The 25,864-nt window shown below is 35.7% G+C and overlaps 1 pseudogene; it reads left to right on the top strand.

Annotated features, from left to right (window-relative positions):
- Positions 1-5,820: 5,820 nt before the first annotated feature.
- LOC138163951 (SWI/SNF complex subunit SMARCC1 pseudogene) lies at positions 5,821-14,285 on the top strand (annotated as a pseudogene).
- The last annotated feature ends 11,579 nt before the right edge of the window (positions 14,286-25,864 follow it).

The following is a 25,864-nucleotide window of genomic DNA, read 5'->3' as shown; positions in this document are numbered from 1 at the left end:
CCACATAATGGGTTGTCCATTTGACTGTATATCCCAATCTAGAAAATCCCTTTTTTTTCTGTGAGTAAAGATGAACTCTTTTAGTAATGAGTAAAGGTCTCATTTTCAAGTTTCTACAGTATCAAAAGGATGGATGAAAAAAGCACAATATCATCCTGAGTGAGGAACAACTAAAAGACCTTGCTTCCTACAAAGAATCTTGACTTTGGGTACTGCTATACATTCTTGATCAATGAACAACCATTTAGTAAACACCTTCTATGTGCTGTGTGCTTTGCTATATGTCATAGAAACAAAGACTACACACACACACACACACATACACACACAGAAATGTCTATATCTACATATGTATATCTATATATCTGTTTCTATTTATCCAATGAGCTTATGATGAGATCACTTGATAATGTTATCTATTTCCTTAGTTCTTTAAATAATTCTTTATATTATCTAATTTTCAATGGTCATTATATGGGAGAATATGCATGTCAACAATTCCAAACAATGTTTTTAGTCATTTTTATACTTTGTACTACATGATCTTTACATATTTCCTTTCAGTTCCCCTTTGAAAAAACATTTTGCCATTTATTTTACTGAGAATAAAACGGTAATTATACAGAAACTCCATCTCCTCTGTTTTGCAGACCTCAGAATTCCTCTTTAACATGGAACACAATCTCTTTTGCCAATGTATGTGAAGAGGTAATCCTCCTTGCTACTTCCTCAGTTTACTCCTTTGGTCCTGTTCCCTTCTATCACTTACTACAGCTTGAACTCTATCATTCTGTCTTTATTCTTCATATTCAATATCTCCTATTCACAGGACCTAGCCCCACATGTACTGACTGTATTCATGATGTGCAAGCTTATCCATGTCTTCCCTAGTATTACAAAATACTCTGACCCTGCAACCATGTTGTATCTCTTCTAACCGAATTAGCCACAGTTGATGGTTGTTATATACATATATATATATATATATATATATATATATATATATATATATATATTTGTGTGTGTATCTATGTAATGTGTGTGTATTTGATGTAGTGATGAACCAACTGAAATGATTGTTCATTCAACTGTATATCTCAATCTAGCCAATCATCCTTCTTTATTTTTCCCCTAAGAGTAAAGATGATTTTTTAAGTAAGTAAAGAATTCATTTCAGAGATTCAGCAATGTCATAGAGACAGATACAATGAGTGAAATATCATTGTCATCTTTGGTGATGAATAATAGATGACTTGTCCACCACTGTGGAATCCTTTCTTCTGAAATCTGCTTTTCACTTTTTTGTTACATCAGAAAATGTCTTAATTGATGCTTGTGTACCCTGTTTTTCTCCCCTCCATTTTAAGTCAGGCAACAAGCATTTAATAAACATCTTCTTTGTGAAAGCCACTGCACTAGGCATTAGGGATAAAAAGACAAAAACAATATGATTTCCTTTCTATTATTAGAATTGATTATCTATATTCATTCCTCAGTTTCCTCCTTGCCCACTTCTTAGTATTTTTAATTTGTTTATTTTTCCATCTATTTCATTAACTCTTCCTCAAACACATGTAAAAAAATTATAAAATCCATTTTTAAGGAGCAGAGCCATAATGGAAGATTAGGGGTAGCTACCCAGAAAATTCTACCAACATTCCCCTTAAAAAATGCTTAAAATAATGTCTCAAATAAAATTTCTGAATGGCAGAGCCAACACACAGTTGGGGTGAGATTTTTTTTTCTGGCCTAAGAAAAGAGGTTAACAGGAAAACTTTGTGACAGCTGAATGGAGGCCTCTTTTGAACATACACACAGTAGCAGCAATAGGGGCCACAGCACCAACAGCTGGAAAGTTCTCAGCCAAGATTACTGGGCCCCCTTTCCTGGCACTGAGTACAGATGTCACTGATTGGTAATTTTATTGCCCCAACAAAGTTCTAGGTCACAGTTCCAGGGCCAAAATGCTCACTGATGATAAGTCACAAGGGAGGAGAGTCCCTGGTTACCTTTTCAAAACAATAGAACTAATAAGTTAATAATTTAATTCTAAGTCAATAGAACTACTAACACTTGTTGGTTGTTGGGGACTAGGTGCTCTTGTGAAGATCAGAGTGAACACTAGGAGAGCAGTAACTACAATTCTCTCAGGATCACATCAACTCTGAATAATCAAAAGCTATGAGACCACCAGAAATAACTCAGCAGCACAAAAAAAGCATAAACCTGGCACAATGGCTCCTTACTCCCAGGTGAACAGAGCCCAGCTTTAACAAAGAATTGAAAGTCAAGGAATAGACTGAGACAAAAAAGAAAGCAACAATGACAAAAAAATAATAATAATTTGACCCTAAAAAGCTACCTCAGTAGTAGGGAAGAATCATGCATAAAATCAGAAGACAGTAATAGGGACGAGGGGGGAGACACAGTTATAAACAAGCCTTGAAGAAAAATGCTAATTGACCTGAAATTAAACAAGAACTTCGTGACGAAATGAAAGAAAAAGAAAAGAGTAGTGAAAAAAAGTTGGGAAATGCAATGAGAGTTATGCGGAAAATTATGAAGTCAACAGCTTGGTAAAATATGCCAAAGAAAATAACAGCTTAGAAACCAGAATTAGCCAAATTTTAAAGAGATATAAAAATCCACTGAAGAGAACTCCTTAGAAAACCTTTTTTTTTTTTCAAAAAGTAAACAGATCCAAAAATTCACTCAAGAACTCCCTAAAAAGTAGAATTGTGGGGTTGGCTTGGTGAGTCAGTGAATAGAACACTAGCCCTGGAGTCAGGAAGACTTGAGTTCAAATCCAATCTCAGACACTTAACGTTTACTAGCCCTGTGACATTGGGCAAGTTACTTAATGACAATTGCCCTGCCTTTTCCCCCTCTATAAAGCAAAAAATAAAAATAAAAAAACTGAATTCACTAAATGGGGAAAAAGTCTACAAAATCTCACTGAACAAAATAATTGCTTAAAATTAGAATTGCACAACTGAAAGCTCATGAGTCCACAAAACATCGAGAAACAATAAAACAAAGTCAAAAGAATGAATAGAAAAAAATGTGAAATATCTCATCTGAAAAAAATAATCTGGAAAATATGTCAAGGATAGATAGTTTAAGAATTATTTGTCTTCCTAAAAATCATGATCAAAGAGAAAGTGTAGGCATCATATTTCAAGAAGTTATCAAGGAAAACTGCCCTGCAATCTTAGATTCAAAGTGTAAAATAGAACTGAAAAGATTCTTCCGATTACCTACTAAAAGAGATGCCAAAATGAAAACTTCCAGCAATATTATAATTAAATTCCAAAGTTCTCATGTCAAAGAGAAAATTCTTAATGAGCCAGAAAGAAAGAATTAAAACATTGTGGAGCAACAGTTAGAATTACACAAGATTTATCAGCTTCTGTGTTAAAGGGGAAGAGGATTTGGAATATATTATTGAAGAAAAAGGAGCTAGAATTACAGTGCAGAATCTCCTCTTTAGCAAAATCGAATATAATCCTTTAAAGGAAAATGATTATTCAATTAAATAGACTATTTTCAAGCATTTTTGATTAAAAGACCATAGTTGAATAGAAAAGGTGACATTCAAACTTTGTTGACCCCCAAACAAAAGACTTAAGAGAAGCATATAAAGGTAAAGCATGAAAGAGTAATCATAAAGGATGCAGTAAGGCTAAATTGTTTACATTCATATATGAGAAGATGATACTTGTAACTCCTGAGAGCTTTAAAATTATTGGGCAGTTAATGGGAAATTTCATAGAAAGAAGTTGTGTATGGTTTGACAATGTTGGAGTTATCTCCAAAAAAAGGATGGGAACTGATAGGAGGATGAATTGGGAGAAGGTGGAAGGAAGACACAAAATGAGGAAAATTGTAAAAGAGGCATATAAGGAAGAGCTTTTATAGGGGAGGGGAAAGTGGAAGGAAGTATCAACAATGCTTGAACCTCATTCTGACTCAAAAAAGGAAGAATATGTTTACCTATGCCTACATCTATCTATCTATACACACATACATAGACATGGACATACCTACACACACACATACACACACACACTCAGTATGAACAGAAATGTCACTTTTACTCAATATCAAAATAGAAGACAAAGGAGATAAGAGTAAAGAAAGAAGGGGAAATAAAAGAGAGAACATATTAAAGGAGAAAGTGATGAGAAGCAAAATAAATTTTTGTGGATGGAGAGGATGAAAAGAAAGAGAAGAAAATGCAGAAAAAATGGGATGGAGGAAAATACACAGTACATGAAAATTTGTTTAGCAATTCTCCAATTGATAGGTATCTTCTCAATTTTCAATTCGCTGCCAACACAGAAAGAACTGCTATAAATATGTTTGTTTATATATGCCCCCCCACCTTTGTAAAATTCTCTTTAGGAAAACAATCTAGTGATGATATCACTGCATGAAAGAGTGTACATAGTTTTATAGCCTATGGATGTAATTTCAGACTGTTCTTTGGATCAGTTACAATTTCTCCAATGGCTCATTTGTGTAACTATTTTTTTACATTCCCTCCAACTTTTATCACTTTCTTTTCCTGTCATATTAACCAATCTGAGAGGTATAAGGTAAAATCTCAGAGTTGCTTTAATTTGCATTTCTAGAATCAATACTTGGAGTATTTTCATGTTACTTTGATAGTTTTGATTTCTTGTTGTGAAAACTTCCTGTTTATAGTCTTTGATCATTTCAAAACGAGAGAATGTCACTTATTCTTATAAACTTGGCTTATTGTAAAGCCAAGCATGAGCAGTTCTCCAGGACTGCTGCTGTGAATAGCTTTAAGGTTCTGATCACATACTATAGTGAACTCTTTATTCGTTTATTAATAAACTAAGACAAAACATTCACATAAACCAAAATATAGCATTCATAAAGTTATAACATAACAACTTATCACTACAATGGCCACATAGTTTTCACCAAAGTGGCCATGTAATTTTAAACAAAAGGTATCATTCAGTAAGTCCTTAACTCAATCATACTTATGGAGCAAGCCTCCTTAAGGGACACAAAGTACAAAGCTCAAAGTTCTCCCACCCCTAGATCACATTGTATCATGATCTTCTCCGTCAGTATTAAGTAACCGAGGTGAGGTCTTTTCATCTTGACTTAAGACTGACTCCCAAATTCCATGATCTCTCCCATGATCCCAACTTTTTTCCTGAATTTACCCAACTGTCACCTGGATTCAAAAGTAGGCACCTCTCGGCCTCTTGTTCAGCTCCTAGTCAAGTTCCTTGTCCAGTAAGCATTCCACACTGAAGTTCACAGTTTCCAATCCACCTCAAGTCCTTCATACATTCTGTTTCTGGGAAGACAAAGTTTAACAGAGCCAAAACAACACTCATGCACATTGCTGGCACAATCATTGATTAACTTTCTATCTGTGAAATCAACACAGACTCCAAAGTCTGAGAACTCAACAGAAATCATCATATAGTCCCAGGACTTCCAAAACCCTCCTCCAGGACTTCTGTAAACAGACAACAAGAAAATACTCTTTCAGGGCTTCCAGGAAGGTCCCAGGGCTTCTGGGACAAAGTGTTACAAACACAAATCAATACAGACCAAACAGACAAACAAGAGTGCTGGGATACCACCAGTTTTCTTCTTCTCAACTCTGTCACCACAAGTGTTCCCTTCTCATTTCTGCTTACTCCCAGCTTGGGCTTCTCCTTATATATGGTCATTAGCTCCTCCCTGTCCCACTCCTTCCTGTTGTGTCAGCAGGATCCTCCCACTGTGGGTTTCACAATTTCTGTTTCTTAACAAAGACTGGATATAATGATGGGTAAGCCTCAGAAGAAACTTGGACTGAAACAAGGTGTTAAATAATTAAATAGCTGAAAGAAGGTGCTAAGAACGTCTTTGCTAGCCATTACACTTAGTCACTTAATGCATTTGATAAATGAGGCCTTTATCACATAAATTTGATGTAAAATCTTCTCCCAGTTTCCTATATTCCTTTTAATTTTGGCATAATTAGTTTTTGTTTATAGAAACCTTTTTTAATTTCATGGAATCAAAATATCCATTTTGCTTCCTGTGTTTCTCTCTGTCTCTTGCTTGGACATAAATTCTTCATTCATAGTTATGGCAAGTACACTTTTTCATGTTTCCCTAATTTATTTACTATCACCTCTATGTATAAATCATGTATTTATGTTTATTTTATATATTGTGTGAGATTTTGGTATATGCCTACTTTCTTCCAAACTGCTTTCCAATTTTCCCAGCATTTTTGGTCAGATGGTGAGTTCCTAGCCCCAATTCAAGTATCTTTGGATTTTTCAAACAATGGATTGCTATGGTAATTTATGGTTGTGTACCATATACTTAATCGATCCCATGGATCTACCACTCATTTCTTAGATAGTTCCAGATTCGTTTTATGATAAGTACTTTGTAATATAGCTTCAAATCTGGTACTACCAGGCTCCCTCCTTTTACATTTTTAAAATTGATGTCTTTGATATCTTTGACATTTTCTTTTAGATGAATTTTGTTGCTACCTTTTCTAGCTCTATAAAGTAATTCTTTGGCACTTTGATTGGTATGAGAATGAATAAGTAAATTAACTGAAGTAGAATGGTAATTATTATTATATTGGTTGGTTCTACCATTGGGTAATTAAATTTTCTACAGTTCCTTAGATCTGTTTTTCTTTTTTTTTGGTGGGAGAAGTGTTTTGCAATTTTGTTTACATAGTCCCTTGGTTCATTTTGGCAGATAGATATGCAAGTATTTTATGTAGTCTGCAGTTATTTTAAATAAAACTTCACTTCTAGTCTCTTACTGATGGATTCTGTTGGCAGGATATAGAAAGGCTGATTATTTCTGTGGGTCTATTTTATATCCTGAAACTTTGCTAAATTCCTCAGTTGTTTTAAGATCCTCTAAGTATGCCTTCATATAATTTACGATAAGTAAACATTTTGTTTCCTCACTGAATATTTTAATTCCTCCAATTACTTTTTCAAGTCTTATTGAAACAGTTAGCATATCTAACTCAAAGTTGAATAATATTAGTGACAATGGACATTCTGAATTCACTCCTGATCTTTTTGGGGAAGACTTCCGTTTATCCTCATTATTGAAAATACTTGTTCTTAGTTTTAGACTGATATTGCTTATTATTTTAAGAAAGGCTTCCATTACCTTTATGCTTTTTTTCTATTTTTAATAGGAATGGATGCTTTATTTTACAAAAGTTTTTTCTTCATCTATTGATATTTATATGATTTTGAAGTTTTGTTATTGATATGGACAATTATGCTTATATTTTTCTGAATATTGAATCAGCCCCACACAAGGTCAGAGCATACAGTTTTTGAGAGGTATTGCTGTAATATTTACTAATATTTTATTAAATTTTTTCAATGTTATTCATTCAGAAATTTATTTTATTGTACTTTCTCCTTTTTTTGCTTCCCTTGACTTAAGTTTTAAAACCATATTTGTGTCCAAAAAAGAATTTCATGACATCGTTCTTTATATATTTTTCAAATAATTTGTATAGTGCTATCAATTGTTCATTAAATGGTTAATAGAATTCACTTGTAAGTTCATGTGGTCCTGAGGATTTTTTTCTTTTTCTTTCTTTTTTTTTTGGGGGGGAGGGGGTTTGTGGTGCCAGATTATTCCTCATTGGAGGTTTTATTTGTTTGACCTTTTTTTAATCAAATGCTTTATTAACTTCTAGTTTACATCATTAATTTCTGCAAGATTTTGAGTTACAATTTTTCTCCCAGGTTTTCCACCACCCCAAAATAGTGATCCCACTGGATATCCCCTCTTCCAGTCTGCTCTCTGCCATATCTTCTCCCATATCCCCTCCCACTTTACACTAGGGCGCGGTGGATGTCTATGCCCTAGAGCCTGTATATCTAATTTACCAGTTACATGTAAAATAGTATTAATAAAAGCATATATATGTATGTATGTATATAATGTAATATATATATATATATATTATTGAATAAGCAATTCAATATAGGTTGTACATGTGTAGCTATGCAAATCATTTCCATAGTGGATATATTGAGAAAGACTGACTATATTTCCCTCCCTCCTATCCCACCTCCCACTTGATCTATTCTCTACTTTGATCCTGTCCCTTTTCAAAAGTGGTTACCCCAAACTTCCCTCCTCCTCAGCCTGCCCTCCCTTCCATCAACCCCTCTCTCATCCCCTTCTCCCCTAATCTCCTATAGGGTGAGATACCCTATTTAGTGTGTATGTCCTTCCCTCCTGAAGCAAAATTCAATGAGAATAAGATTGAACCATTCCCTTTTGCCTTCCAATTTTTCCCTCCATTGTAACCACTTTCCCTTTCCTCTTCTGTATGAGACAGTTAACCCTATTCTGTCTCTCCCTATCGCCTCTCAATATATGCCTCTCTCACCTCTTAATTTCACATTTTAAGTATTATCCTTTCCTATTAAATTGAACCTGTGCCCTCTATCTATGTGTAGCTGTATAGATATATACATACACTCACATATGTAATTCATATGCCCATATACCCTCATATATGTGTGTGTGTGTGTGTGTGTGTGTATACATTTCTATTCCGTTCAACTATTCTCATACTGAGAAAAGTTTCATAAGTTAAAATTATAATTTTCCACATAGGAATGCAAATAGTTCAACTCCAATAAGTTCCTTATGATTTCTTTTCCCTGTTTACCTTCTCATGCTTCTCTTCCTTCTTGTACACGAATGTCAAATTTTCTATTCAACTCTGATTTTTTCATCAGGAAAGCTTGAAAGTACTCTATTTCACTTAATGACCATATTTTCCCCTGAAACATGATACTCAATTTGGCTGGGTAGATTCTTTGTTTTAATCTCAGCTATTTTGACCTCTGGAATATCATATTCCAAGTCCTTTGAATCTCAGTGTAGAAGCTGCCAGATCCTATGTTATCCTGATTGTGTTTCCACAATATTCAAATTGTTTCTCTCTGATTGCTTGTAATATTTTCTCCTTGATCTGGTAATTCTGGAACCTGGCTATAATATTCCTAGGAGTTTTCTTTTTGGGGTATTTTTCAGGAGGTGATTGGTGGATTCTTTCAACCTTGATTTTGCCCTCTGGTTCTAAAGCATGAGGGCAATTTTCCTCAAGAATTTCTTGAAGGATGATGTCTAGTTTCTTTTATTTTTGATCATGACTTTCAGGTAGTCCAATACTTTCAAAATTATGTCTCCTGGATCTATGTTCCATGTTAGTGGTTTTCTCAATGAGACATTTCAAATTGCTTTCTATTTTTTTTTCAATTTTTTGGATCTGTTTAACTAGCTTCCATTTGCTCCAATCTAATTCTGGAGAAATGATTCTCTTCAGTGAGCTTTTGAGATACTTTTTTTTCCATCTGGAAAATTTAGCTTTTTAAGGCTATTCTTCTCCTCATTATCTTTTTGAGCGTCTTTTGCCTTTTGAGTTAGTCTATTTGTTTAGGTGTTATTTTCTTCAGTCAGGTTCTTGACTCTCATTTCATAATTTTCTTGCATTGTTCTCATTTCTCTTTCCAATTTTTCCTCCACTTCTCTTATTTAGTTTTCAAAATCTTTCTTAAGCTTCTTTATGGCCTGTAACCAGCTCGTATTTTTCTTGGAAGCTTTTTGTGCAGGAGTTCTGACTTCATTGTCTTCCTCCTGTTTCTGTACTTTAATCTTTTTTGTCCCCCAAATAGGAGTGTAACATTGGATTGCTCTGCTTGCTTTGCATTATTTGCCTGCTCGTGTTGCAACTCAATTACTTGATTTTGAAATTTTTTGCTACAGTAGGACTCTGCTACCAGACAGGGGAGCTTTGTCTCAATTGTTGGGGTTTTCTCATCTGCTGAAGGTTTTATTTTGGTGCCCTCTCTGAAGCCTCCACACACTATGGCAAGCTGGTCACAAACCCAAGGATTTCCACCCTACACCACAATCCAAATCCAAGCAGGTTAAAGTAAGAGTGATTACCCCTCAGAATTGTTGCTTGGTCCCCCTACAATCTGTAGGCCAGGAGCTGAAGCTGCTATGTTGTGGAGGCTGCACAGCCATGGGCACCTCAGTGGCTTCTCCCTCGAGGGGATAAAGCCTTGACCACACTTCCAATCTACTAGATCCCAAAGTCCACACTATACTGACCTCTCACTTTGTCCTTAGTATTTATGTGTTGAAAATTCTGGAAACAGCCACATCTGCTGGTGATATGAAATCCCTCCAGCCATTGGCTGGCTGTTGTCTCCCTGAGGCTAAAACCTCCTGCATGCTCAGGGCTGAGGTCGGCTCCCAGAGTGCTGCACTGGCTGCTTCCTGCTGACCTGCCAGGCTGTCCTCAGTGGGAGCTTAGCTTCTCTGTGTCATTTTGTGGGTTATATAGCTCCAAAGTTTATTCGGAGTCACCTTTAAATGAATTGAAGGAGGTGGGAGCCGGAGATGTGGGGAAATCCTGTTTCTTCTCTGCCCATCCCTGGGATTTTAATTTAAAATTTACATTTAAGGGGGCCCGGCAGCGGCGGCTGTGGACCTGGCTCTGTGTAGGTGGAAGGACGGCCGGCAGGCAAGCTTTGGGAGAGCCCAGATATGGTTTCCCAGTTGGACTCAGTGTGGGTCTGGCTGGGTAAGCACTACAAGAAGTATGTTCAAGCAGATGCTCCTACAAATAAAACTTTGCCTGGGCTAGTAGTACAGCTTCTGCAGTTTCAAGAAGATGCCTTTGGGAAACATGTCACCAATCTTGCCTTCACTAAGCTTCCGGCAAAGTGCTTCAGGGATTTCAAAGCTGGGGGGTACCTTGTGTTACATTCTTGGGGCTGCTTACTAGTATAAAAATGAACAGGGCTGGAGAAGGTTTGACCTGCAGAATCCTTCCCGAATGTATTGTAAAGTAGAGATATTTATGAACATTGAAAAAACACGGCTAACAAACTAAAGAACATTGTCAAATGACATCAGGGAACATTCACTGATGAAAAATCAAAAGCTTCTCATCACATTTATCCTAATCCTACCTCACTGGAGGATGAAGATTGGTTGAGACCTGTGATGAAAAAAGACAAGCAGGTGCTAGTGCACTGGGGATTTTACCCAGACAGCTACGATACTTGGGTCCATGCTAGTGATGTCAATGCTGAAATTGAAGAACCTCCCATTCCAGAAAAACCATGGAAAGTCCATGCAAAATGGATTTTAGACACTGATATTTTAAAAGAATGGATGAATGAAGAAGATTATGAGGTGGAAGAGAACAAGAAACCAGTTAGTTTTCATCAGTGCATCTCAACAAAGAATGAAGAGCCAGTCTATAGTTCTGAGAGAAGAGATAGGAAAGCAGCAGCAAGTACAAGGAAGAGAAAACATTCACCTTCTCCTCCACCTCCTACTCCTGGTGAATCAAGAAAAAAGACTGGAAAGAAAGGACAAGCTAGTCTCTATGGGAAGAGACAATGTCAGAAAGAAGAGGATGAACTGGAAGATCTTACTAAGGAAATGGAAGACCCAACAACTGTACCTAACATAGAAGAAGTGGTACTTCCTAAAAATGTGAACCCAAAGAAAGATAGTGAAAACACACCAGTTAAAGGAGGAACAGTAGCAGATCTAGATGAACAGGATAAAGAGACAGTGACAACAGGAGGAAAGGAAGATGAAGATCCCAGCAAAGGAGATCAGAGTCGATCAATTGATCCTGGTGAAGATAATGTAACAGAGCAAACAAATCATATTATTATCCCGAGCTATGCTTCATGGTTTGATTATAATCATATTCATGTGATAGAACATCGTGCTCTTCCTGAGTTTTTCAATGGGAAAAACAAGTCTAAAACTCCAGAAATATACTTGGCATACCGTAATTTCATGATTGACACATACCGCTTAAACCCTCAAGAGTATTTGACCAGCACTGCTTGCAGGCGGAATTTGACAGGAGATGTCTGTACCATTATGAGGGTTCATGCTTTTTTAGAACAGTGGGGGCTCGTTAATTACCAAGTTGATCCAGAAAGTCGACCAATGGCAATGGGACCTCCTCCAACTCCTCACTTCAATGTCCTTGCTGATACCCCCTCTGGGCTAGTGCCTCTTCATCTCAGAACACCTCAGGTCCCTGCTGCTCAGCAGATGCTAAATTTTCCTGAGAAAAATAAGGAGAAGCCTACTGACTTACAGAACTTTGGTCTCCGCACAGACATTTACTCCAAGAAAACCTTAGCAGAAAGTAAAGGAGCCAGTGCTGGAAGAGAGTGGACTGAACAGGAACCACTCCTGCTTTTAGAGGCCCTGGAGATGTACAAAGATTATTGGAATAAAGTATCGGAACGTATTGGGAGTCGAACTCAGGATGAGTGCATTCTCCACTTTCTGAGACTTCCCATTGAGGACCCTTATCTTGAGAATGCAGATGCCTCCCTTGGACCTCTGGCTTATCAACCTGGCCCTTTCAGTCAGTCAGGAAAGCCAGTGGTGAGTACAGTTGCATTCTTGGCATCTGTTGGAGATCCACGGGTAGCATCTGCAGCAGCTAAAGCTGCATTAGAGGAGTTTTCTTGGGTCTGGGAAGAAGTACCTTTGGAATTAGTTAAAGCTCATGGCAAGAAAGTTCAGGAAGCAGCAAGAGCTTCTGGAAAAGTAGATCCAAAATATGGTCTAGTGAGTAGCTGTATTGCTGGGACTGGTCCTGATGAACCACAGAAACTTGATGGTATTGAAGAAGAAAAAATGGAAACAGAGTCAGATGGACAACAGGCTGAAAAGGTTGAAAACAAAGGAGAAAATGAAATTAATGAAAATGATAAAATACAGGATGGAGAAAATGATAAGAGTATTGAGAAAGAACAAGATAGTGAAGTTAATGAGGATACCAAATCAGAATAGAAGGATGGTGAAGAAAATAAGGAAAATGATACCTGTAAAGAGAGAGAGAATGATACTGGAAAGAAGAAAGTGGAGCATGAGATTTCTGAAGGAAATGTAGCCACAGCTGCAGCAGCTGCTCTTGCCTCAGCTGCCACCAAAGCAAAGCACCTTGCTGCTGTAGAAGAAAGAAAGATCAAATCTCTGGTAGCCCTGCTGGTAGAGACACAAATGAAGAAATTGGAGATTAAACTCCGTCATTTTGAGGAACTGGAAACGATCATGGACAGGGAGAAGGAGGCTTTAGAACAGCAGAGACAGCAGTTACTCACTGAACGCTAGAACTTCCACATGGAGCAGCTAAAATATGCTGAATTAAGGGCTCGCCAGCAAACGGAGCAACAGTAGCACAGGCAGAACACTCAGCAGTCCCACCAGCATTCTGGAGGACCTGGTATGAACCCAATTGGAGCACCAGGGCATCCAGGAATGTTGCCTCATCAGCAGCCCCCTCCTTATCCCATTATGCACCATCAGATGCCCCCTCCTCATCCCCCTCAACCAGGTCATATGCCAGGTCCTGGTTCCATGATGCCTGGACAGCCCATGCCAGGCCATGTGATTCCAGCTGTTGCAGCCAATATCCATCCTTCTGGGGGTGGTCCTCCCCCACCTGTCATGCCACCAATGCCTGGCAACATCATTGGACCACAAGTACCCCTTGCAGCACCCAATGGCATGTATCCCCCTCCTCTGCAGCAACAGCCCCCACCACCTCCTCCTACTGATGGCATCACTCCTCCGCCTGCAGCAGCACCAGCCTCCTCAGGTCCCTAACAAGAAGTTCAAGGGACTTCTAGACTGATTCCATGATCCCAAGTAGTGGTGACAAGACTCTCTTATTCCTCAGTTTGCTTCTGTTTCTTTCAGGATTTTTCCTCTTCCACATCTGAGTGCCTCCTTGCTCTGGTGTATTCCTTTTGGTGGTGCTCCTTTGCCAGGGGGTGACAATGTACATTAGACAAGAAGAATTCACCTTCTGTCTTCCCTCTGCTGAGTAAGGAGGAAATAGGGAAAATAACAGGTAAGCCCATCCCAATCTTTGCTCTTCTAGTCTTTCTCTGTCTTGGTGCTTCTGTGGGTACTTTTTTGTTGTTAGCATTTTTTAATGAAAATAATCCTAAGTTAATAGGAACCAAAAGATGCAAGCAGAAAGATGGACTCACCAGTCTAGAAGTGATTAAATTTTGAGGTGTAGCAAATGAATTCATTTTAGTTTAATGCTGGGATGGGATGGAGTGCAAATGTTTAGAAAGTACACAGGCACACACACATACAAGCACGAAGATAAGAGAAAACAGTGGAGGGAGGCACCCCTGCCATTAATACTGCCCTCATTGAGGAATACATGTGCCTCTTTATTATTTCAGGGAATTGTATATCATTTGAATCAGTACCTGATGCATCTCTCATGGTGTACTGACAAAGAATACCTTTTTCATTTATCCATAGTGGCTGAGAGTGCAACTATTAGAATAAAATTGCTCTAGTCTCCAGGTTTACTGGTTCTGGCTTTGGCTGCAGATAGTTATTGTTGGGATGGTTTGAGTTGTAGGGAGCTTTGGGGGCTACTAGGGGTGGGACTGGAACTGGGGGATGTATTTCTTAGTCCCCAGGACACCCAGAAAAGTTTCAGGAGTCTAAAGCACTAGCCAGCTTGAGGAATCAAGCTTGATAGTCGATGTTGGATGCATTTTTCCCTTCTTTACTCTGCCCCTTAAAAAAAGAAAAAAAAAGTAAATGCAGTTCTGAAGTTCTACTTGATGGAACTTGGTTGGGATGGCTAGGTGTGTGAGGCCCCAAACTACCTCTTGCAGACAGCCAGAGTGAGCAGAATTCAGTGGAAATGGTACTTTGAATTTAAAGCAAGATTACTAGAGAGGTGAGGTAGTGCTGTGTCCACTCTTATACCTCTCCCCTTTACTTTCTGATCTCTAACATTCCATCCTTCATCAGGATTTTGATAGGAAACACCTGGTTAAAAAGAAAAAATTCTGAGGGGGTGCCAGGGAAAGGGCTCAGCATCTAGAGCAATAAGCTCTCTGTTTTTATTAGGAGATGGGTTAGTGTTTTCCTTTTTGAAGATGGGTTGGTGTTTTGGGAGATTTTTTTTGTTTTCTTTTGTTTTTCAGGGACAGGGTACAGAGATGGGGTCTATTCTATATAGGAAGACACAAAAATGCCTTAATATGAGCCCATTTTGGACCACCACACTCTGTTCCTAGTATTCATGGTTAGTTACTTGATAGTTCTTGATGACCATTCAGTTTTCCTCTATTCCTATTCCCTAGGAAAGAGGATTTTATCCTGATAAAGCTTTGTTTTCCAGAGCTTGTGGCCTCCTTTCCTTAATTTCCCGGTTGAATTTCCATCCAGTTGAAGTGCGAAGTTGGAAGTTTTTGCTTTGTTTCCTATCTTGTGTGTAAAGCTTTACTTTATTATAAAGGACAGGACACATGAACTCTGAACACAGTAAAACTTTCTATTTCTTTTTTTTTTCTTATTCCCTGAAAAATAATAACACACAAAACCATCATCAAGATCTGCCTTCTCAAGGCTTCAGGTGTGGACTTCAGCTAAACAGATGCTATTAGTATCTCAAAGCCCTTTCTTAGAGCACTGGATTTGAGCTGTCCCTACTGGAGTTTAGTTTTAATGCAGTTACCTCCAGAGAGCCCTCAGTGCCTTGTGAAAAGCGCGGGGGTTTTTCTCCCCCCCTGCCCCCCCCCCCACTCCCTACCCTAACAAAGGGAATTCACTCCAAGGGTTACATTTTCCTCCAGGGCTCTTGAAGGAACCTGGAATTTTGTTTCAGATTGTAATCCCATAATCCAATGTAACCTCAGGTTGTTAGGATAAACAATTTCAAATTTTAAAGATCCAGGTCATTATTTTTTTTTTACTGTACTGGTGATGGTTCTACCAAGTACCTGAATTCTTAACACTGCTGTGTATCTGTATAAATAACCATGTGGTTACTTTTTTTCATCTGATCCTCTGAATATGACCAGTTTTATTCCTGCAATACAGCCACCCAATTTTGTGAAAAAAAAAAAAAAAAGAAACAAATGTGGTTTTTGTACCCAAAAAAAAATTTACATTTAATTAAAATTAAAATTTATATTTTTTTTAAATCTTAGGGATTTTACTGATGGCTTGTTCACTTTCTTTTTCTAAGTGGGGGCTATTTAGGTATTCTATTTCCTCTTCTTTTAATTTATGCAGTTAATATTATTGCAAATATCCATTTCACTTAGATTTTTAGTTTTACTGGCAATTAATTGGGCTAAATAACTTAATAATTGATTTAAATTCGTGTTAATTGGTGTTGTGTTTATCATTTGTATTTTTGATACTGGAACTTGTTTTTTCTTCCTTTCTTTTATTTTTTTAAAATCAGATCAATCAGTATTTTATCTATTTTATTCATGTTGTCCTCCTAAAAAGTTTCCTAGCTTTATTTATTAGTTTTATGTGTTTGACTTTTAATTTTATTAGTCTCTTTTTTGATATTCAGGATTTCAATTTTGGTATTTAATTATAGATTTTTAATTCAATTCTTTTTTGAGTTTTCTAAGTGGCAGGTTCAATTCATTAATTTACTATTTCTCCCTTTTATTTACATATGAATTAAATATATATTTTCTTCTTAAGGATTCCTTTTCTTGCATCTCAAAAATTTTGGCATATTGTCTTATTGTTCTTATTCCCTTTAATTATATTATTCATTATATCTATGATTCTGGGTTTTTTTTTTTTTTTTGGTAAATCCAAGCACATGGAGCTTTCCAGAGGACTACTGCTTTGAACAGCTTCAAGGTTCTGATTGCATAGTATAGTGAATTCTCTATTTATTCAGCAGTAAATTAAGGCAAATCATTCACAGAAATCAAAGTACAGCATTCACAATGTTAGGAGATAACAACTTATCACTAAAATGGGCACATAATTTTCAGCAAATTGGCCACATAGTTTTAAAAAAAGTATATTCATTTAGTTACTAGATAATTTAGTAACTCAATCATTTAGTAAGCCCATAATTCAATCATTCTTAAGGAGGCTGTAATAGTAATGGAATTTCAAGATCCCCCTGTATTGGCTTGGTTTTTGGATTGATTGTGTTAAAACCCAGAGCTTGTGAATCCCACTTGAGTAATGGACTTATTCATGTGAAAAGAGAGTGCTGAAATGGGAGGAGCTAGTGAGGTAAATTTAGAGAGACACAATCAAAGAGAGAGGCAGAAAAACTTTTTTTTTTTGGAAGCATCATCTTGGAGGCAGAGAGAAAGAGAGAGGATTGCTGAGGGCCAGTTTGAATTGCCCAGGACTTTTGAGAGCTGTCACACAGAGCTTCCAAGGACTGAGGAGACATGGCTGTTATACTGGTACTTTGTCTGTCTGTTTTGATGTTGTTTTGCCAGATTTGTTCACTGGTGAAAGACAGTCCTGTTGTTGGAGAGGTCCTGGAACCTTGCTGTTGGTTTAGAGCTCCTGAGATTGTTCTGCAGACAGAGAGTGAATTCTGTCCACTGGTGAAGGACAGTTCTGTTGTTGAAGAGGTCCTGGAACCTTGCTATTGGTTCAGGGGTCCTAGGACTGTTCTGCTGACAGAGAATGAATTAATGAAGACACTGGCAATGTATGTTGTGGCCTTGCTAACTTTGTCTCCCCAGGAACAAAGATTGCTGAGAACTTGCCTTGGCTCAAGATGAATAAAAGACCTCCCTTTGTGTATTAAACGCTGTGCTTAATCTTGTTGTAACTCTGGGGTAGATGGCCTATTCAGTTGTAATCTAAGGGTGGGAAACTTTTGATATTTTGTGCTCTGTGATTGAACAAATTAATGTACTTTACTTATGATTGGAAACTAATCTCCATTTGAGAAGAAGGACTTTGTGATTGGCTAAATAAATGTACAGCCTAGGGGTGGAGAAGTATTTAGAAGAGGGACTTTGTGATTGATTAAATGAATGTAATGTCCAGGGGTGGGGTAGTCCTTTACTGAATTACACTTGGTAAATGCTGTATTTTGAATTATGCTATATTTTGATTCTCTCTGTTCTTAATTTGTCACTGAATAAAATGGAGAGCACCTATGCTGGTATTTTGAACCTTGGAAAGTTGCCTTTGCTTGGCATTACAGAGGCTTGACTCATTAAGGGGCACAAAGTACAAAGGTCAAAGTTCTCCACCCCTAGGTCACATTGTCTTAATCTCTCAGTCAAAAAAGTCTTCTTTCTTCTTAACTGGAGATTAATTTCCAATCATCCTGAAAAGGCATAGGATACAGAGTACAGATTTCTCCACACCTAGGCCACAGTAAACCATGATCTTCTCAGTTTGCATTAAATACACAAGGAAGAACTGAGTCAAATTTATAAGAATAAAAGTCAATCCCCAAATAACAAATCATCAAAGGAAATGAGCAGGCCATTTTCAAATGAAGAACTTAAAGCTATCTATAGTCACGTGAAAAAATACTGTAAATCACTATTGATTAGAAAAATGCAAATCAAAATAAATCTTAGGTACCATATCAAAACCTATCAAATTAGCTAACACAACAAAACAGGAAAAATTATAAATTCTGGAGATGTGGGAAAATTGGAACACTAATGCATTGTTGGTGGAGTTGTAAACTTATCCAACCATTCTGGAGAGCAATTGGGAAGTATACCCAGAGGGCTATAAAAAAGTGCATACTCTGTGACCCAGAAATATCACTTTTAGGACTGTATCCCAAAGAGATGATAAAAAATGGGGAAAAGACCCACATGTATAAATATATTTATTGTGGCTCTTTTTGTGGTGGCAAAGAAATGGAAGTCAACAGATGTCCATCAGTTGCAGAATGGCTAAACAAGTTGTGGTATATGAATGTAATGGAATACTAATGGGCTATATGAAATGAAGAGCAGGTGGACTTTAGAAAAACCTGGAAAGACTTATATGAACTGATGCTGAGTGAGGTGAGCAGAACAAGGAAAACATTGTAGACAGTTATGGCCACATTGTGATATGATTAAGTTTGATAGACATAGCTCATCTCAGCAATGCAAGATTCTAAGACAATTCCAAAAGGCTCATGATGAAAAATTCTAAACACATCCAGAGAAAAAATTGCAGAGTCTGAATGCAGATCGAAGCATACTACTTGCTGTCTCTCTTATTTGTTTTTTTTCTTCTTTCTCATGGTTTATCCCATTAATTCTAAATATTCTTTACAATATTACTAACATTGAAAAAATGTTTAATAAAATTTATATGTAGATTACATGTTAAATTGCACACTGTCTTGGGGAAGGGGGAAAGGAAACAGCTAGAGAAAATTTAAAACTGAATGTTGAAAACTAAAAATAAGCAAATTAATTTTAAAAAATAAATAAAGAAAAGGGGGGCAGCTAGGTGTATAGTGAATAGTGCACCAGCCCTGAAGTCAGGAGGGCCTGAGTTCAAATTTGGTCGAATACACTTACTAACTGTGTTACATTTGGCAAGTCGCTTAATCCCCATTGCCTCTACAAAATAAAAATAAAAAAATAAAGGATAAATTAATCAATTGAAATAGCAAAATACTGGTGAAGGAAAATTTTGTAAAAGAGAAACAAGAGGCAACTGTTTCAAAGTAACATAAATAATTCATTCCATACAAATGACTGACCTTGAAGACTGTGTGTACAGAGATCACTTAAAGAGAATAGGAAAACAGGAGCTTTTTTTTCTTTTTGGAGTGCAATTGGGGTTAAATGACTTGCCCAAGGTCACACAGCTATTTTTTGTGTTAAGTGTCTGAGGCCAGACCTGAACCCATAGGCCTGGTGCTGAGCTTTTTTTTTTTTTTTTAACCAATATTGAGGAAATTAAGGGGATTAGGGCTGCAAGTTGTTAATTGTGGGAACTGAATGAACTACACTGCATCCACCTTGTGACAATTCTGGAGGTAGCTCAGATCAGTTTATATTCAGTTATGGGTCTACTTTAGTCCAATTTCTGTCTTGTGAGAAAACGTTATACAATTGTGGGATTTGGAAGAAAACCTTATTATACTACTTGAATCTAGCCCTGTGCCGTTGGGAAACTGGATGACTTCTTTTTGATATTTAGAGATCCTTAACTAAGGACATCAGTTATGGTGATTAGAAACCTAATCAGACCCAAAAATTTACACAAGGAGTTTTCTCACAATTGTATATCTCAAGCATCTCATGTATCTTATCTGAAAACTTTTCCCATACTGATCAATTAGTTATTGTTTCCACGTTTCTTTGATTGTATACATTCACTTGGAGTTAGTGGGACACTCCCTCCTCCCCAATTTCAGGGAATTGTGCCTGTTCACTCCCTCCCAAACTGGAAATTACCTAACCTTTCTTCCAATTCAAAATCATATAATCTAATACTGTATCTTAGTTTATTGTTTCCTTTTAATTATTTGGTCTTATTTGATTAACTGTTTATAACATATAAAAATCTGTCTCCAGCCATATTTGGGGGGCAGCAATAATGAGGAAGGTGACTGGTCCCAATTATTTTTGACAATTGGCATGCATTGCTTAATAAATCGATAGGTTCAGAAGCTTAAGCTTTTGTTTTCTCAGCCATTTCATGTTTTATCCTCCACAATATTACCATGTAGGAAATATTAAAAGAAAGTTGTTCAGAATTTTCAAAGTATATAAACAGAAAAACATCTGAAAATTTTTATAGGAAAAACAACAAGAAATTAGTTTCCAGAGACCCTCTCTGCTACATTAAATGTTTAGTTCTCTCTGAAGTTAAATTTTCTTTTTTTTTGCTAACTAATAGAAAAAATCACCTACATTTGTTGCTTTGTCTTCTTTAATTCTCATTTAATTTTTAATCCCTTATAACCTGGATTCCTACACAAAAACTCTGTTGAAATTATCTCTCAAAGATTACATGTGGTCTCTTAATTACTAAATTTAATTTTTCAGTTCTCAGTCTTCATCTTCATTCATTTGTTTTAAGCTTTTAATTTTTTAATTCTATTATGCTCTTAAATACATATTTCCTTTGGTTTTGATGATATCTTTTCTCTAACTCACCTTCTATCTTTTTAAATCCTCCTTTTCTATACTCTTTGCAGGTTGTTCAACCATCTCACAGACATCAATGTAGACATATGCCAAAACTTTGTTGTAGGAAATCTTCTCTCATAATTCTGAATTTGCTCAGTCAGTAACAAATTCATTTCCAATATTTTCACAAAAGACTCCAAAATCTGTATATTTTGACTTTATCTCTCTGAGAATCAGTCCTGAATTTCCAACTACCCTCCAGACATATTCAGAAAAACTGGATACTTCACTGATATCTCAAAAGCCTTCATCCAAAAGTGTAATCCATCATCTTTCACCCAAAAGTAATCATTTTTCCTGATGCTGATTAGCCAGATAAATGAAGTGCAAAGCACTTCTTTATCGATCACTTGATCAATTTAAACAAAAAAGATTTATTGTCTTGTCCACTTAATTTCATGCATGAAATGTCTGTGTGTGTTTTTCTAGAACCTCAAAAAAATTTCAATTAAAAATAAGTTGGTCATAATTTGGTAGTTGTAAATTAACCAAAATTTTAGGGGGCTAAATATGGAGCAAGATATTCACCTCTTGTCAAAGAGCTGACAAAATGAAAATGCAGATTGAAGGTATATATTTTTTTATCATGGTCAATATAGAAATTTGTTTTAATGCATAATACATACTTGCTATGAGGATTTTTTCTTTCTATTTCTTTTTTAATGTTTAAATAAAGAGAAGTTTCAGCTATAATTGTTTATGATTAAAAAACAAAATTAATAAGTCTTTTGGGGTAAAACAAATTAAAAGCTATTTTTCAAAGGATATTTTAAAAAATCTGAAGTTGTAGGCTAATGTAAGGACTTAAGATGAACATCACAAACAGGATAATGAAAAGTTACATAATGTCTGTGAGCAGCTTAGAACATGTGGTCAAAGGAAATAAAGATATTTTCAGAGTATTGTATGACAGAAAGAAAGGATGAACCAGTAATGTGTCAAGAAAAAGGAAAGGCAGGGATAGCCAGGATGTTCTTCTCTTACACATGTGATGTTAGAACAAATGAATAAGGGCCCCTTTCACATTGGATAGATTCACTCTAGTGAAATTTTGGGAAGAGGCAAGCGTCACACAGACATGGATAGCCTGTGATATGCAATGCTGTAGAAAACTCCTAAACCGATGGGATCAAAGTTCTCCCAGAATATTTGGAAGGTGATGTATATACAAACTTGTTTGAATGAAAGTTTCAAAAAAGGGGGGAGAGGAGTACAAAGCTTAATGACTTGTTAGTTCTACTCTGTACAATATTTATATTCAATTTCTCTTTTTGAATTGAAAAAGGGTGACAGAGACAAATAGAGTGATATTTACAAACCCTTAAAAAAGGTCATGGTTACAATGAATTGTGATTCTTTTTTTCAGATTTATTACAATAATAAAAGCACTACATTTACTGAGACTTTTAGTCCAAAGTACCTTCAGTGCCTTGATAAGTTAGGTCTCCTCCTATTCATTCATATTCCCTTTTGGTCTATAATTTTTAACTCTTTCTATATCTTAGCAAACATTTAAATTAAACTTTTAATATTTTGAGAAGGGATATGTTGTAATGCATAGGAGCTTGGCCTTACAATCAGGAAAATTTGAATAAAATTTTGCCTTTGACTCATGCTAAATATGGAAAAATTACTTAATTTCTCAGTGCTTTTGGCAATTCTGTAAGACTAGACTTACAGAAACATTGGTTATTAGAATCAGGCAAATGAACTTTCCACACCATAAAGTCTCCATATGGATTGTCATATTTGTAGTGCAAGAAAGAAACTATTATAACCTGTTTATCAAAACTACTCAACCAGGGAAATCCTGAAATATCACTGGAGTAAGATGTTTCCATTTTCCTAGGGGCAGCTGTCCCCCAGCACAATAAATAAATAAGTAAAAATTATCCAAATTTAAAAAAAAATGAAACAATTCAGCAATGGCAAGAAAATAAGGGAATCTGCCATATAATATATTTCTTATGGAAAATAATGACTGAAGAAAGTCATTTATGGAGAACACAATAGAGCCAGGAAGAATGGGACTGGAAAAGAAGCAAAATAGGCCCAACTGAAGTCAGTCAGAAGTGGAGTCAGAGTTGGAGTCAGAGGCATTTAGGGTTAGGGTTAGAAATGAATTTAGGGTTGGAGTTGGAGGTGGAGGGTTGGAGGCAAATGACAGAGTCTGAAACATTATTCCCTGTACCATTTTCCCAACAGTTTCTCAGATAAAACAAGTTAATTCAAAACATAGCCACACGGGGACAGGTAGGTGGCACAGTGAATAGAGCACCGCAGGAGGACTTGAGTTCAAATATGACCTCAGACACTTAACACTTACTAGCCATGTGACATTGGGCAAGTAACTTAACCCCAACTGCCCTGCAAAAAAAAAAAAAAAAAGAACAAAACAACATAGCCACATGCAGAGTGAAAAAGGAGTGGACTGAGCATAATCTTTTATGATGCCAACAACATTAAAAAAAAGTTTCAATTTTGAGCTGAATTAAAATAGCAATAAAAATAGATAAGAAATGTTTTAAAAAGCAGAGAATCTACATTATGCTTAAAGGAACCATGGATCATTATGCATTCACACACACTTACATACATGTTTATACATATATGCATGCACACTTACATGATTAAAACTTCAAAGACTACACAAATCATAAAAAAGAAAGGAACTAATAGAAATGTGGTAAGTCTTTTTTTGCCTTGAGTAAAACCAAAAGAAAGATAAAAAGGGTTTGAATGAATTATCAGGTGAATTCTATTTGATTGGCCTATCACAACTTTTGAATGAAAATATTAAAAATGTGCAGATCAGGATCTCTTAGAACTTGTACAGAAGCTAATCATGTATTGGCATGTTTAAACAAATATAAAAAGCCAAAATAATATTTACCATTTTTACCATAATATAATCACATAATGATGACTGAAACATTTACAAACAAAAGTTGTACATAGATATAGGGAATAAGTAATATCATGCTGAAAATAACTGGCCAAAGAACAAACTATAGAAACAATAATTTAAAAATAATGAACTAAACAAAAACACTTTAGGAGCACAATTATCATATTCCTCAGAATAAAATTCATATTACTAAAATATGTGTAATTACACAAGGAAAGAAGAGTTAATGAATGAAATGAACACTTAATTCAAGTAATTTGCAAAAAAAAAAAAAAAAGGAAGGTAAATGTTTAACTGCAAATCAAGTCCAAAAGAAGGATTTTTTTTTTATTTTAGGAGAAATAGAAGAAAATCTGAAAATTTTCTCATTACAATTGGGATAAAAATAGAATATTACTCCCCATTATTACTTTATATATTTTCCAAAATGTCAGCATAATAAGATCACAGTTTTATCCCTGTCAGATATTCAAAATCCAATCTCATATAAGCCCCTCCTTTCACAAGCGAGCTAACTGAAATCCAGAGACATAAAATAATTAATCCCAAGTCATAGAAGTAATAAAGGGAAGGGAAACTCCCCAACCATTAGAAATATTTGGAATACTTCAATGAAATAAAAATGTTAATTAAAATAATATATTGTGTTACATATTTTTAATTTCTGAAGGGTAATTTTAAGAACTAGACTATAATAAAATAGATATCTGGAAGAACAAAGTAGAAAAAAAGGGAAATTATGGGGGGCAGTATTGAATTGATATATAGCATCACAAATGGAAAAAAAAAACAGAAAAATATACCACTGGACCAAACTCGATAATCAGAATTCAGAACAGTTGAGATTTCTAGTGAAATTTTAATAACATACACAAGCTATTTGAAAAAATTACTCCCAATTTGACAAGAACTGTTATGAAAACTGGAAAATTATTTGGCAGAAATTACATAGAGTAGCATTTTATAACATATGCTAAATCAGTTTTAAATAGTTGCAGAATCTAAATATGAAAAATAAATAAATAAATGAAAATAAGATCATATAACTTTAGACAGAGGTGTGTGTGGGAGTAGCCAAGTAAATAGGGAATTCCAAACCAAAGAGCCCAGAAAGGAGCTTATGACAGATAGATAATTTCCATTACATGAAACTGAAATGTATTGGCAGGAACAAAATCAATGCAAATTACAAAATGAGCAAATAATTTTGGATGATTTGGGTTTTTTTTAATTTAATAAGGGTCTGGTATTCAGGATATACAAATATTAAATACAAGATATGAGATATGGAACCATTGCCCAATGGGCAATTAGTCAAAGAATATGAATATCCTCAAAAAAAAATCAATGCATTATTAAGAAGCATTTGAAACCATTTTGTCCATTATTGAATATACAATGTCATAATTGATTTTCATAGGTGCTATTCGACCTTATTTTTGCCTACTGCAAATCGTTCCTTAAAAGTCTAGGAAAAAAATACTTATGACAACAGGCTACTGACATTTCTTTTTATATATGTAAACTATAATATAAAATGCATTTTAATAAATATCCATTAAAAGAGGCTGCAATACATATCAAAAGCAGTAAAAACATGGGATGGAAGGAAGGGCACAAAATGTTTGAAATCAAGACCATAAAATTGTGATATTTTTAATTACAAATGTTTGATTTTTTTATTTAAAATAGCCCTATTCAAAATGTCTGCTCTAAAGAGGGCATAAGTAATCTCAGAATCAAGGCTACACATTGCAGTTGATGTATTGGTACACTCAAATAGTTTATTCATGGAAATTGATATAACCTTATATAAAAAGACAATGCTTGATAAAGCACCCAATAATGTGTTTTTTTTCATGATTGCAATAAGATATCTTAGTGTACAATATTTGTAAGGTCATTAAAATAATTT

The sequence above is a fragment of the Petaurus breviceps genome, unplaced genomic scaffold, assembly GCF_028583685.1.
Source record: "Petaurus breviceps papuanus isolate PSGF00001 unplaced genomic scaffold, PetGlider_PUasm1.0 189, whole genome shotgun sequence".
Classification (NCBI taxonomy): domain Eukaryota; kingdom Metazoa; phylum Chordata; class Mammalia; order Diprotodontia; family Petauridae; genus Petaurus; species Petaurus breviceps.
Note: the sequence above shows the minus strand (reverse complement) of the source record. Positions and strands in the feature narration are given on the sequence as shown.